The 13,147-nt window shown below is 36.4% G+C and overlaps 1 protein-coding gene and 1 non-coding gene across 3 annotated transcripts in view; one reads left to right on the top strand and one right to left on the bottom strand.

Moving 5' to 3' along the window:
- Ntan1 (N-terminal amidohydrolase 1) overlaps positions 1 to 13,147 on the top strand; it is a 79,608-nt gene that overhangs the window by 23,740 nt on the left and 42,721 nt on the right. The window lies entirely within an intron of this gene.
- On the bottom strand, positions 907 to 1,068 carry LOC149484194 (U1 spliceosomal RNA). Its single transcript, XR_016316455.1, has one exon. It is a non-coding gene; the product is annotated as a U1 spliceosomal RNA (small nuclear RNA).

The following is a 13,147-nucleotide window of genomic DNA, read 5'->3' as shown; positions in this document are numbered from 1 at the left end:
TAGCCCATAAAAAAGAAGTAGGCGGTAGTGTCATGCCATACTTTTCCGGTATGACTTACAGCCCGCCATACCGACGCGAATGTGTTGATTTAAAAAAAACAATTATTCAACCATTTGTACCAAGCTAACTTTTGCACAGGTAACCATCGTCGTGCAGCCACTTACGAAAATCGCCATGCCATACTTTTCGGACGATTCCAAATGGTCGCCATACCGCCGAAAATCTGCAAAAAATTTTTATTTCGCCTATCTTTTTGTACCAGTATTGCATTTGGCTTTTTGGAGAGTATTTGATAAAATGTGACCATTATTATATTTGCCATACTTCTAGTAGGGGGAAAAAGTGCTGTCATACTTGAAAAATAAATTTATTATTTATTTATATAAGTGAAGATTTCCAACACCTAGATCTTTGAAATTTTGTATTTATATTCGTTGATCCTCAAACTTACAGGAAAAATAAGTGCCATACTGTTACAAATCGTTTGACTTTCGCTATTTTCCGACGAGTTCGACTAACGCCCACGCGACTAAGCCGCCAGTACCAGCGTTCACACCATCATTTTTCTTTTTGTCATTGCGTACTAAGAACTCTGTAGAACCGCCATCCTGTTACAAATGACTCGAAATTTTGTGTCAGTATCTCCCGGTCTAACACGTTTGTTTGGGATTTGTTACGAAAGTTAATATTTACAAAATACATTATTAGTGATTGTAGATATTATAAATTAATGTGTAGGCTTGATAAGAGAATTGTAGAGAGAGAGATTGTAGATGATTTTTTTCTTACAGTAAAATATGTAACCTGAATCTTGAAAACTGCTCCAACGCTCTCGATTTCGGGTGCGATGACCGGTATTAAATAATTTATAATATTGAGCCTAATATTGATATCGTATTTATATGGGGGGACGGCGCGTACGCAGTCCCCACTACCAAAAATTACGCGTCCGAGTTATCCACATTAGGGATAATCGCAGAGGTCAACCCCGCCGCAGTGCAATGGAGGGGCCTCGCTCTGGGGGAACCGCCTTCCTGATCACGGTGTCCCCTACGCCAGGTAAGTATGATTTCGCCAAGTACTTGCGTGTACTTACGGTTTACGAAAAACATTTCAATAGCGCGACTTAAAATACAACTAGCGCCATCTATTATTCGGTTGTGGAAACTCAACAATGGCCGTGTTCTCGTAAGCGCGGAAAGCTCTCCGATGACAGTTATATTTCAAGTTGCAGAGATATTACATAAACTTTTTCCTGTGATATTTCAAATGTTGTCTCGATTGATTCAATAAATTATGGAATAGGTACCTACTTTGTGTTAATTTGCAATTTTTTCTGCAATTATTGGGTTATGTTAGTGTAGCTTTTATAATTCAGGTCGATTTATAATTTGTTATAATATTATGTCCAATTAACAAAATATAACATATAACATTTATCATGCACATCAGTTTTCAAAAACAAAAGTTGTGATAACATTAGGTTCTCATAATATTTATTTAACGAACACGTGATACATATTTGTAATATCTTATGAATGTTTAATATCTCTTACATAGTCGTAAAACCGTGGTTCGCACGAATTTACAAGGAATTAATGGCGACTCAAAGAATATTAATAAATCTCACCAGTCACAGGTAATTAATAAAATTCATTAGAGACCGTAATGGATAATTAACTACAACCAAGCGCCATCCTTTTAAGGAAACTCGCAACTAATTTATAACTTCACCTTGGCGCCAACAAATCTCGTTTAACAAATTAATTATACAGCGCCATCGAATTAAACGTTAACACCTTATAAATTATTATCACGTCTTAAGCTTACAGAGTTATGGGTTCGGTTATAATTATTAATGATCTTTATTAATTGGGTCCGAAAGTCTTAGCGCGGTCAGAACTTTAAGTTTTACAAATGGATTGCTCAATTATTGATGGCTTTAGGCTTTTGCTTATGGATTTAAGTAATTGCTTATAATCATGTATATCTATAGTTCGGTTATCTATAACTGCCAGTAATGAGATTGCAAAGTTTTTGCTGGGTTAGCGCCATTTTCTGTAAGAAGTATGTAGTGTAGCTTATCTTGACTTATTCATGACATAAAATAGACAGATAGTATAATTAAGTATATATCTATAACATTTACAACATCGTCATCTTTATTTTCCAGCACATCTTATAGGTACGTACTTCTCTGTCCTGAAATGAAATGAACTCGAACTCGAACTGTTTTACTTTATATTCTACTTCATATACCTACTTAATAATAAACATAACGGCCAACGACAGCAGATAAAAATCAATTATAATTATTCCTGGGAGGTCTAATCAGTATCAGTTGTTAATTAATTATTATCTCTAGGAGGGCTGACGACATCCACTATATTATTTTGTCAACATACTTGAGACGGCTACAGAAATTTATGACGATAGATTGGTCAATACATCGTTTTATGTAAATAAGACATATAATTAATTTAGCTAATACGTTCGAACGTGTTAATCAAGATTGTTTATTGATTTTAGATTTTAATACTTTTATCCTTTCTGGATTTATAAATGTTCAGACGTTTGGATATTCCGTTGTCTATAACGCCTACGCTTCGTGTCCGTTTGATGAGGAAAATAATTTTATTGCAATCGTGCAAGTTTAAAGTACGATCATCATGTCGTATAAGAACACAAATCCACTTGTTGTATTAGTGTAATCTTTATTATTCAATCCAGAAAGTATAATATTTTTAGTACATATATCACAAAAAAACAAGAATGTATCCTGTGAATGTATCATTTTATATCTTGGCTTCATAACGTTATGTTCTTCAAAACAAGTTGAACTTTTTTCACATTTTTTGCATCATTCAATGTTATCATTTATCAATATCTATTCTAATCTAATACATGTTTTTGTATGAATCATGATCAAAACTAGCACGACTGTGTTTAGGTCCAAACTGCAATTCTATTTAAAAAATGATGTTCCCAGAGGCCCAGCGCTTGGTTAAGATAAATGATAGCAATTTGTTCCAGCTGATTGGGCTATTGGAGGGATGTATCTTGTTTGATTGTTTTCTCGAACCCTTCCAACTTCTGCGGATAAATGAAAACCATCATCTATCACCGTATCCAATCTTCCTTGTGGTCTTTTGATGGGTGCGTTGAATCTGGGATAGAAGGCCTTTATAGATAAAAGGTAAACGGATGAAGGAATAGATAGTTAAATAGGACGCCATGATCCATGGTAACTTACGTCATTATCCAAATAATATTTATTTAGTAAAGTAGTAGTAGTTTAGTAAAAAGTCATAGTTTTTCTATTCTGAACCCTTATTTTTTATGCACGAAGTATGGAGGTATAAATGGAGCCTCAAGTACCAAGTACTTACTAAAATATTTACGCACTATACACATTAGTGACTGATATACGACTTTTTACCCTATTTTGCCAAAATTTCCAAAGTTACTGATTACATAAAACGGTATCTCATTCATCGATTGAGCTGTTTCCCCGCTTCTATGTCTTTTCATGCACACAATTCTCATATTTTACACGCGTAAACAGATATAATTGAATATGCGTCAAGCGTGTCGCACTAATGTCGTCATATGTTAGCTGCGTGGTGCCGGGGCAGGTGTCATTATGCCAATCTCGACAATTGAGCCCGAGTACTACGCTATGGCCTATGACCATAGATAATATAATACTATAACTGTGACTACACTAGGTTGATCTATGAGCTCAGCTTATGAGATGGTGGGTGACGGGGTTGTGTTCTTTTCTTGTGCTTATGAAAGTAAAGCACGAAATAGAAGATATTTTCTCGATGGTTTAGGGTTGCTACTACATTTGTTTCAAAATCGTGAACATTCTGTCATCCATATGTGATAATTTTTGTTTATTTAATTTTGTCTTTTATATATAATATTGATATAATTTTTGCTTCAACAAAACTGGCCAACTTGGCTGTTACCTATAATAATTTACAAAACGATTATTGATCGCTATTTTCAATTTGCAACGAAAACAATCTATACGAGTAAACTATTACTTAGCACTCAATATACGAGGTATCACATTCGCGTTTGATTAAGAACGGCCTAATGAAATTAATCACCGTTGTGTAGCGCCTCTTGACAAATGACCGCGTATAATTTCACACGCCATTATAACAGCGCACGTAATAGGGTTGCCACACGTAATATATAGTCGAATTTGTACTAGATGTTACCTGATGTGTTCTGACAAAATTTGAAAAAGTTTGATTAAAATTATGTCAATATATTTTGCGTACCATTTTGAAATATAAAAGGTTTTGTTAAAAAAGCTAACAAACCTTAAGCATCTTAATTTGTCCTTTGTCCAAATCTGATCTCCTTATTCATATTCTTTTGTTGTTATACCAACAGCGAACGCAGCAGATCTAAGAATAATCTCCAGCATCTGCACCACAATTATGCTAACACGCTTTCCAGAGAGCTGGTGAGGCTCAGATCATAATGGGCTTCGTATATTTCAAACTGGCGGGGAAACAAGATCGTCGCCAAGCGCGACCACACCGCCGATAAATCTGCCGCACTTAACTTCCAAACGGTAAATAACTACGGGATTTCCGTGTGCGAGAACGCGATGCGCCCGAGCATAAATCTATGCCCGTATTGTGATATTGTGTTGCCAGTATGCGACGCCCGGGTGGCTGGCCGTCACATAAATACACGCGTCTCTGCCGCTCAATGTCTGCCCTCTGCTCGCTATATCACGCGCGCGAGTTTGTCGATTTGGAGCTCGGACGTGTTTCTATTGTAACGAGATGGATTTGTGGTTCGGGTGCTTGTTTGTTTGTTAGCTATTTGATGTGTTGCTAGGCTGTATTCAGTCTATAACTTTTGACACTCTTGAATTGAAATTTCAGATATTTTCAGAATATAGAAGAAATATAACACAGTACATAGTTAAGTTAAGCGACTAAACTCATATTTTTGGGACGACATTATTATAGCAACTCATCCACATAAAATGTATGGTAGTTTATCATATAAAATTCCTTTCTAATAACAATTTATTTCTAATGAATGTGTGTGCAGGAAAAATCATTATGTTACCAGCTCGTTAATCAGCAAACAATAGTTTGAGACTGTTCGATGAGACTTGCCGGTCGCTGGACTGCAATTGTAATTTTTTTTTCTCCTCAAACCAAATAGCACCAGATCGTGGTGGACATAACTAGCGCGGAGCGTCGATCCTTCGAGCCGTCCCGAGCGAGTTTCGCACGTACTAATAGGGCGGGTGTAGGATCGCGATCGTACACGTGTAGGGGTGAAATTACCATTATTATCGATCATCTCGCGGCGTCCTAACGATCCTCAAGGTGCCTGCGCCGGCTTATCCGTGCACACCTCCCGTTATGTTATTGCCATTTACTTTGAATTTATTTTATCGAAGCGTCCGCGTCGACCGGGACGGACCGTGCCCTGTTTGACAATAATTGCCACTTGGTTTTGTGAATTTTGCACATATTGGCAAAGGATCCGTATGCATGTAAGATTTGATGATTATGTATACATAGCGAATGGTTCGACATAGGATCATAATTTGATTCCACAATTTAAAAGATACGTAGCTGCTTGTTGCTGCTTTCATGACATAAATTATTGAATTTGATTTGATAAATAATGAATTAATTGGACATAATTAGTATTTTTTTAAATGCACCAATGACTTATATGGGGCATTTCACGCCAAGCGGACACAGATTTCAGGGTCAGGTTTCAGATTTCGGTTATATTTTAGTATGTTACACCTGTATATATCCTCGGTATGTATACGAAAAATTTTTGCATTTAGAAGCTTAGTTTTCAAAATACAGGTCTTTGAAGATGTCAGTAAGCGCGAGGTATGGGGGACTTTGAATATAATTATCAGTTCAAGAAAAGTAATTTTTAAATAAATTGATGACTGAATAATATACCCCATGAAATAAACTTTTTATGCTCATATTTCGAATTTCGAATTTATATTAAAATTCCTTAGAAAAATAAAAAAATATTTTTCTTTGTCATTTTTTACAAACTTTGCGTATTTTTAATTTTTTTAAAGATTATTAAATAAATAGCTTATATTATGTTTAAACTTCATGCAAAGTTCTAGAGTGGTCATCGCAGGACTTTAGAATCTACATGTATTATAATGTCGAAGCGCGGCAATATCCCCATACTAGCGCTTAGTTGGTTAGCGCACCGTACTGCAGTATTTATCTCATTATAGTTAGTTAATAACACCGTTTCAGGTTTTAATAAGATTTTATAGTGGTAAATAACAAGCAAGAAAATATTACTTTAGTTTTCTTAAAAAAAAAATATTCAGTAAAGTAATATGACATTTTTACGACTTTGAATACGTATATCTCGTCAATTATTTATTTTAGCATAAAACTTAGGGTGCACTCACACACATCAGTCACCGTCACGGCACGTCACCGGACAGGATTAAAAAAAAATATGTATCAATAGTTCTAGTATGACTCTGTTCCCACACGACAGTCGCCGGCACGAAATCTATCAGTGACGTCCCCGGTCAGGCACGTCAAATAATCTTTCCATACATGTACCATACTTTTATCCCCACTCACCCGGTGCCGTCACGTCTCAGTTCAGTCAGCGTCGTGCTACCGTCAATTGCTACATGTTCTCTAGCGTGACACACGTCTAATCACTGACTAACCTGATGTATGTGTTCAATGATTCAGTCAAACCGGCGACGTGACTGACGGACAACATGACGGTGACTGGTGTTTGTGGATACGTACACAAACCGTCACCGATCAGTCATCGGTGACTTGACGGTGACTGATGTGTGTGAGTGCACCCTTATTCATAAATCTCTAATCAATTTTTAAAGATCTATCTGTTGACACTTCATTTAATTCAAATTTCTAGAATTTATTTTTTGTCCCCGTTTCTATGAATATTGCAGTGCGACGCGCTAGGCGCTAGTATGGGGATATTGCCGCGCTTCGACATTATAATACATGTAGCTTCTAAACTTCTGCGATGACCACTCTAGAACTTTGCATGAAGTTTAAGCATAATATAAGCTATTTATTTAATGATCTTTAAAAAAATTAAAAATACGCAAAGTTTGTAAAAAATGACAAAGAAAAATATTTTTTTATTTTTCTAAGGAATTTTAATATAAATTCGAAATTCGAAATATGAGCATAAAAAGTTTATTTCATGGGGTATATTATTCAGTCATCAATTTATTTAAAAATTACTTTTCTTGAACTGATAATTACATTCAAAGTCCCCCATACCTCGCGCTTACTGACATCTTCAAAGACCTGTATTTTGAAAACTAAGCTTCTAAATGCAAAAATTTTTCGTATACATACCGAGGATATATACAGGTGTAACATACTAAAATATAACCGAAATCTGAAACCTGACCCTGAAATCTGTGTCCGCTTGGCGTGAAATTCCCCATATATTAATGGTATTTTCTTGATTAAATATATAATCATTAGATATAGCTCTAAAAAACGATTTAAATCTAAGTTCTTCCCTATACATTTTCTGTAATATTAATAAAATAGCGAAAACAATTTAATATTACCTCAACTGCATGTTATAAATTACACTATCATCTTTAGAATAAAGCGTCTCGCTTATTACTAACATTGGAATAGAGCATGAATTTTCTGCTCCTCAAATTGGTAGTTATCGCTGTTTCGCCCTTTTGACAGCTTGGCCACGGACACCGGCGGCGCGACCGACGGCGCGACCGGCGGCGCGGCAATTCGCGCGGCGCGGTAAACACGCCACGGGCAAATGCGTTCGCCGCCGCGACCAGTGTAGACGAGGAGACGAGATAGCTTTATCAAAGTTAGCTCGACGTTGTTTGGAGAGTAGCAGCTTTTTTGCTCAAGATTTAATGTTTGGAAGATATAGTGGAGTACACGAATAAAATAGAAATCGTGTTACAGACGGAGAATTCCACCAAAAATATGAAAAATATAGGCATGATGAAAAATTATGTTGCGGGTGGCTAGACTTCCAAATAGCTGGTCTAGCTAGAATTTCTGCAATAAAAGCTTCCGTCTCCATTTTCGCGAAAAAAAAACAAACTATTTTAAATTAAGTTCGCTCCGGGAGTAGTCGCCGCGTCTGCCGCTCGACTCCGTGGCCTGCGCCGTAATAACTCATACATTTGTTTCGATCGCTAGTCGTGCCGCGCGATTCGCTCGGGGAAATTCGCCGGTCGTCTCGCTGGTCGCCGCTGCGCGTGGCATGCCCAGTACATTTCCATACATTTGATTCATTCGCAAGACGCGCCGCCAGTCGCGCCGCGCGAATTTTCGCTATAGCGAATTGTCCGTGGCCAGCACGTCAGATTACACGGTGCCAGATCTAGGCCATGGATGGTGTTGCCAATTATTGCATATTAACTAAATTGATTTCGACGCTCATATTTTATTAAACGGCAACACAACGTGCTCATAGGTGCCGTATGATTAATGCCCTCTCGAGAGAGTCGTCGCTCGTTGCGCGCGAATTATTAAGATCGCTTTGTTATTTTGTCAGTGCGATGTTAATTTTATTTAGTGGCCGTGAAATTGGACGCCGTTCTGTTTTGCACATTGCGAGATAATTTGCATTGAAAACTTCAATAACATTTGTCTCGATGCGCTTGGCTTTTATTGTCTACGCTTAAGATATTGCGCTCATCGGTCTGAAATATGTATTGCAAATCTATCTATTAACGACCTTTTGCTTTTATGCTTATCTATCGTGGATTCCTATCTGTGTTTCTTGTAAATTGTCAATGCTCTGTTGAATGTTTTGACGAAATTTATGAGGGCAATGAATATTCAGAGTACTCTGCGATAGCGTCAATTTATGTTCATCCAAAAGGTGTCGACCAGAGAAAGTTTGCAGTTATTTGCAGCTATGCTAATTAATATGTTTTCTTTGTAAGATAAAGCAATGTTTTGTTGCTCTATTAGCGTTAGTGTCCGCGTATTAAATAATGACCGTATCGTCCAGCCACATCTTACTTCTTCATTAACATATCAACACACTCGAGTTCTCAGGTCTCAAATCAGTTAGTAGTATTTATGTTATTGATATGGCGGCGGCGGAGTGGGTAACGTAAATCCCAGTTTATCAGGATTCCACTGGGCCGTTGTTTCAGGAATTGCAGCCTCGAGGCTGTGTAACTGATCGCAGGTACGAATTATTTTGCACGCGCTTATCGTGCACTACATGGCTACTCGTTGCAGGCTCTACTAGACCACGACTAATTTAAATTATGCAATGGAAGTCCCTTTTGAAATTTATATGCTACACGCAGGTTGTAGCCCATTAACCTATCTTCTTTTGTTAATTAGTGCAATAATTACTTTACGATTTTTTGTGAGTGTAGGTTGTATAAGATCAGACTAATCGATAGTGTTCTATTTAATGTTCTTGAACAAGAATTTCGTTTCAGCAAAGCAAATACGTGGACGCGAATGCCATTCCAAATTATTCCATGTTATAAAAGCAATTGTATTATTGGTTTTCTCTACAATTAAGAAATGTTAGTTACTTAAAGTTGCTTTCTGTCTTTTATAAACTTATCCATTCATATTAAGACTAGGAAGCGTAACAATTTCTTCAAATATACATTCCTCATATTATTCAACTCCATAAATTGTCCGCAGAACTTCCATATTACATGTCCCTTCGGTGAAATTATCTCTTTCACTTCTAAGCTTCAACTCATGAGCCAACAGCAAGTAGCAACAATATTAATATGGTACTTTATAGGCTCGAATTTATATTACTTAGGCACTTGATTTCCACATTCTTACGTGTGCAGTTAGCTCGCATATATCTACTATTACTTATATAGGTTTATATGTAGGTGCAGCTTAGTAGCCCCGCGGCGCTTGATGCGAAAGTAAATAAATGTGACTAGTGTATACACTAACTCATGCAATCCCTTTATTTTACTGCCAATGCTCATCTCTATAGCTGGAGGTCTTTTATTGCTTTGTTTATTGGAGGAAATCGTAACATTAACAAGTAATTTAATGTATTATTGCGGTTGTGTTTTATGACGTTGGCGATGGGAGATTTAATTGAACTTTTCATAGTATGAATATTAACGCAAGTTTTAGAAACCTCAAATCCAAATAAATCGTTAACTTCTTCTTGTAACACAGTTTTAGTTTTTACTTCTACTTATTCCGTACTATCTTCTTATATATAAAAATGAATCGCAAAATGTGTTGGTAAGCGCATAACTCGAGAACGGCTGAACCGATTTCGATAATTCTTTTTTTATTATATTCCTTGAAGTACGAGGATGGTTCTTATGTAGAGAAAACGTAATTATGTACCACGGGCGAAGCCGGGGCGGACCGCTAGTTTGAAATAAATTCAAATAATTCGATTTTATATCCTATTTGTAGCCTAAACATAATCTTATATATAAAAATGAATCGCAAAATGTGTTGGTAAGCGCATAACTCGAGAACGGCTGAACCGATTTCGATAATTCTTTTTTTATTATATTCCTTGAAGTACGAGGATGGTTCTTATGTAGAGAAAACGTAATTATGTACCACGGGCGAAGCCGGGGCGGACCGCTAGTTTGAAATAAATTCAAATAATTCGATTTTATATCCTATTTGTAGCCTAAACATAACCTATATTTTGAGATAATCATTATAAACGACATGTTTATGTTGTATTTCAAAAACAGTTTTGTATAACTAGATTTCTTCAAAAACGATTCTATCAAACGGTTATGTAATTAAAATAATGGCCAGTGAATAGTGATGTCGCCTCGTGGGAATTGAACAGCACTTTCCGCAAGTGCGAAATGACATTTACAATGGTATAGCCCCGGCAAGTGTTCGCTTAATTAGACCGTAAACTCTATTTCTGCATCATTACAGCGCTCTAAGCATTGCCGTGCCAAATACCCAGTTATTTATGTGGATTATTAGTAAATCGCATGCATCGCTTTATAGTTAGAGCTTTATATAAAACTAGCTTTCCGCCCGCGGCTTCGCCTGCGCAGTCAAAGAAAAACCGGCATAGTTCCCGTTCCCGTGGGATTTCCGGTATAAAAACTATCCTATGTGTTAATCCAAGTTACCCTCTATATGTGTGCTAAATTTCATTGTAATCGGTTCAGTAGTTTTTACGTGAAAGAGTAACAAACATCCATACATCCATACATCCATACATCCATACATCCATACATCCATTACTTACATACATTAGACTAGATGCGCTCCGCAGTTTCACCCGCGTGGCTCCGTTCCTGTTGATCTTAGTGTGATGATGTATAGCCTTCCTCGATGAATGGGCTATCTAACACTGAAAGAATTTTTCAAATCGGACCGTAGTTCCTGAGATTAACGCGTTCAAACAAACAAACAAACAAACTCTCCAGCTTTATAATATTAGTATAGATTCGAATTGTACGTGACCGGACTGAGATTTTGAAAGATGGAATCGATGCCGATTTAGGTTTATGTTATTGGCCAAGCTTTACGTCAGAATTAATAGTGTAATTGCATTTGACGGCTGGATTAAATAAATGTTGGTATTATATCTAACAAGCGGGTAAATCGTGGTGCTCTTTCTCGCAATTTAGATACTTGATATTAAAGTGTGGCTTGATCAGTTGGTTGGAACTTTTACTATTACGGTGTGCTCTTTATATTTCTCAGGGAGATCAAATATTCTGTTTGATTAGAGTGTTTATTGAATTCTTGTATAGATGCCAACTGTAAAAGCATGCTCTTGAATTTCAGCAAGAAATTTTCACGTTTTATGTTCGCGTATATAAACTAGCACAGCTCAAAATTTCCTCCAATACCATGTCTGTCGAAATCAAATGCAATTATTATTGGTATATTCTCAATTTCTTCTGGGTCTATAGGGATATAGACCTAATAGATATTATTAATTTTTTCGTAGATTAAAGCAAACAGCAGCCCGTTAGGAAAATTTACCACCTCATTAAGCATTAATTGCTTTACCTAAAAAGTCGCGTACACCACCAGCGTCAAGCGCCTTATTAAACGAAATCCCACTAACAGGAGATTAATGCCCAAATCCGTCGTATCGCGTGCGACTCGGACTTTCACAGACGAGATTGGTGGTGATAAAAGCTATTGGTGTCAACTCAGATTGTGGGGCGTAGCTGAAAGCGCATGTAGTGCCTATCGCAGACACGGGCTATGGGCTAAGCAAATACCGTGGTGTGGTGTATGGGCGATGTTGCTTTTGGTGAAGGTCTGTTTGGATTTGGATATAGGAAATGTAGGAACAGGGAGTTTCTATATGACAGTGTAGCTAATATCAGAATAATATATGGTAGATAACAGTTATGATATTGTATTACGTATGTGTCAAGTGATACTCTCTTTGAGTTGTATAAATTGAATTCTACTAGAATTTGATTTGGTCTAAAAAGTTTTCAAAGCAATATACATAAATAAACAAATCTTTGTCTGTGTTTAAGGACATGTTCACAATCGTAAAACTAAGCTTTTAAGTCGTCAATAGTAATTATCGCGTCTAACTTCATTTTATGTAACCAATGTAATGCATTTGAATATTAATTTGTACGCAGATAATTTAATTTTAATACCTGGTAATTATAAACTATAAAGCAATGTCTACAAATGGACACCTGCGTTGAAAATTCTGCGAATAAATTTTAAAAGCTTATGTTTCTTAAAGTATTTGTCCCTCGTTTTTGATATCCATTAAAATTCCACCCATTATTTAATTTAGATTATTGCAGATGTTACTATGCTATGCCATGGACACTATCCGAATGTACTCTAAGCAGTGCAATTAATGTGTGAGAATTATTATTTTTTAATTGAAATGGTGTTTTAAAAAAGTTCAGATAAAATAAAGGGTCTGGTCGGAACTTTTTCTCAAATCAAATCAGTAAGTGATAGTCATTTAATAAATGGAAAATAGATGTTAACTAATAATCTAATAAACTCTCATTCTCCGTGGGAGTGGACCAATTCTGCCCACGCTAGTTATTGAAAAGGAATCCGCAATAGGACTATCAACATAGGTATTCTTAGATATTAAACAGAATATATAAGAGAGTAAAGAACGTGTACT

The sequence above is a fragment of the Colias philodice genome, chromosome 12, assembly GCF_061535455.1.
Source record: "Colias philodice isolate Cphi_HAF_F1 chromosome 12, ilColPhil1 Martin Lab GWU primary, whole genome shotgun sequence".
NCBI classification, from domain to species: Eukaryota; Metazoa; Arthropoda; class Insecta; order Lepidoptera; family Pieridae; genus Colias; species Colias philodice.
This window is presented reverse-complemented; position numbering and strand designations above follow the sequence as displayed.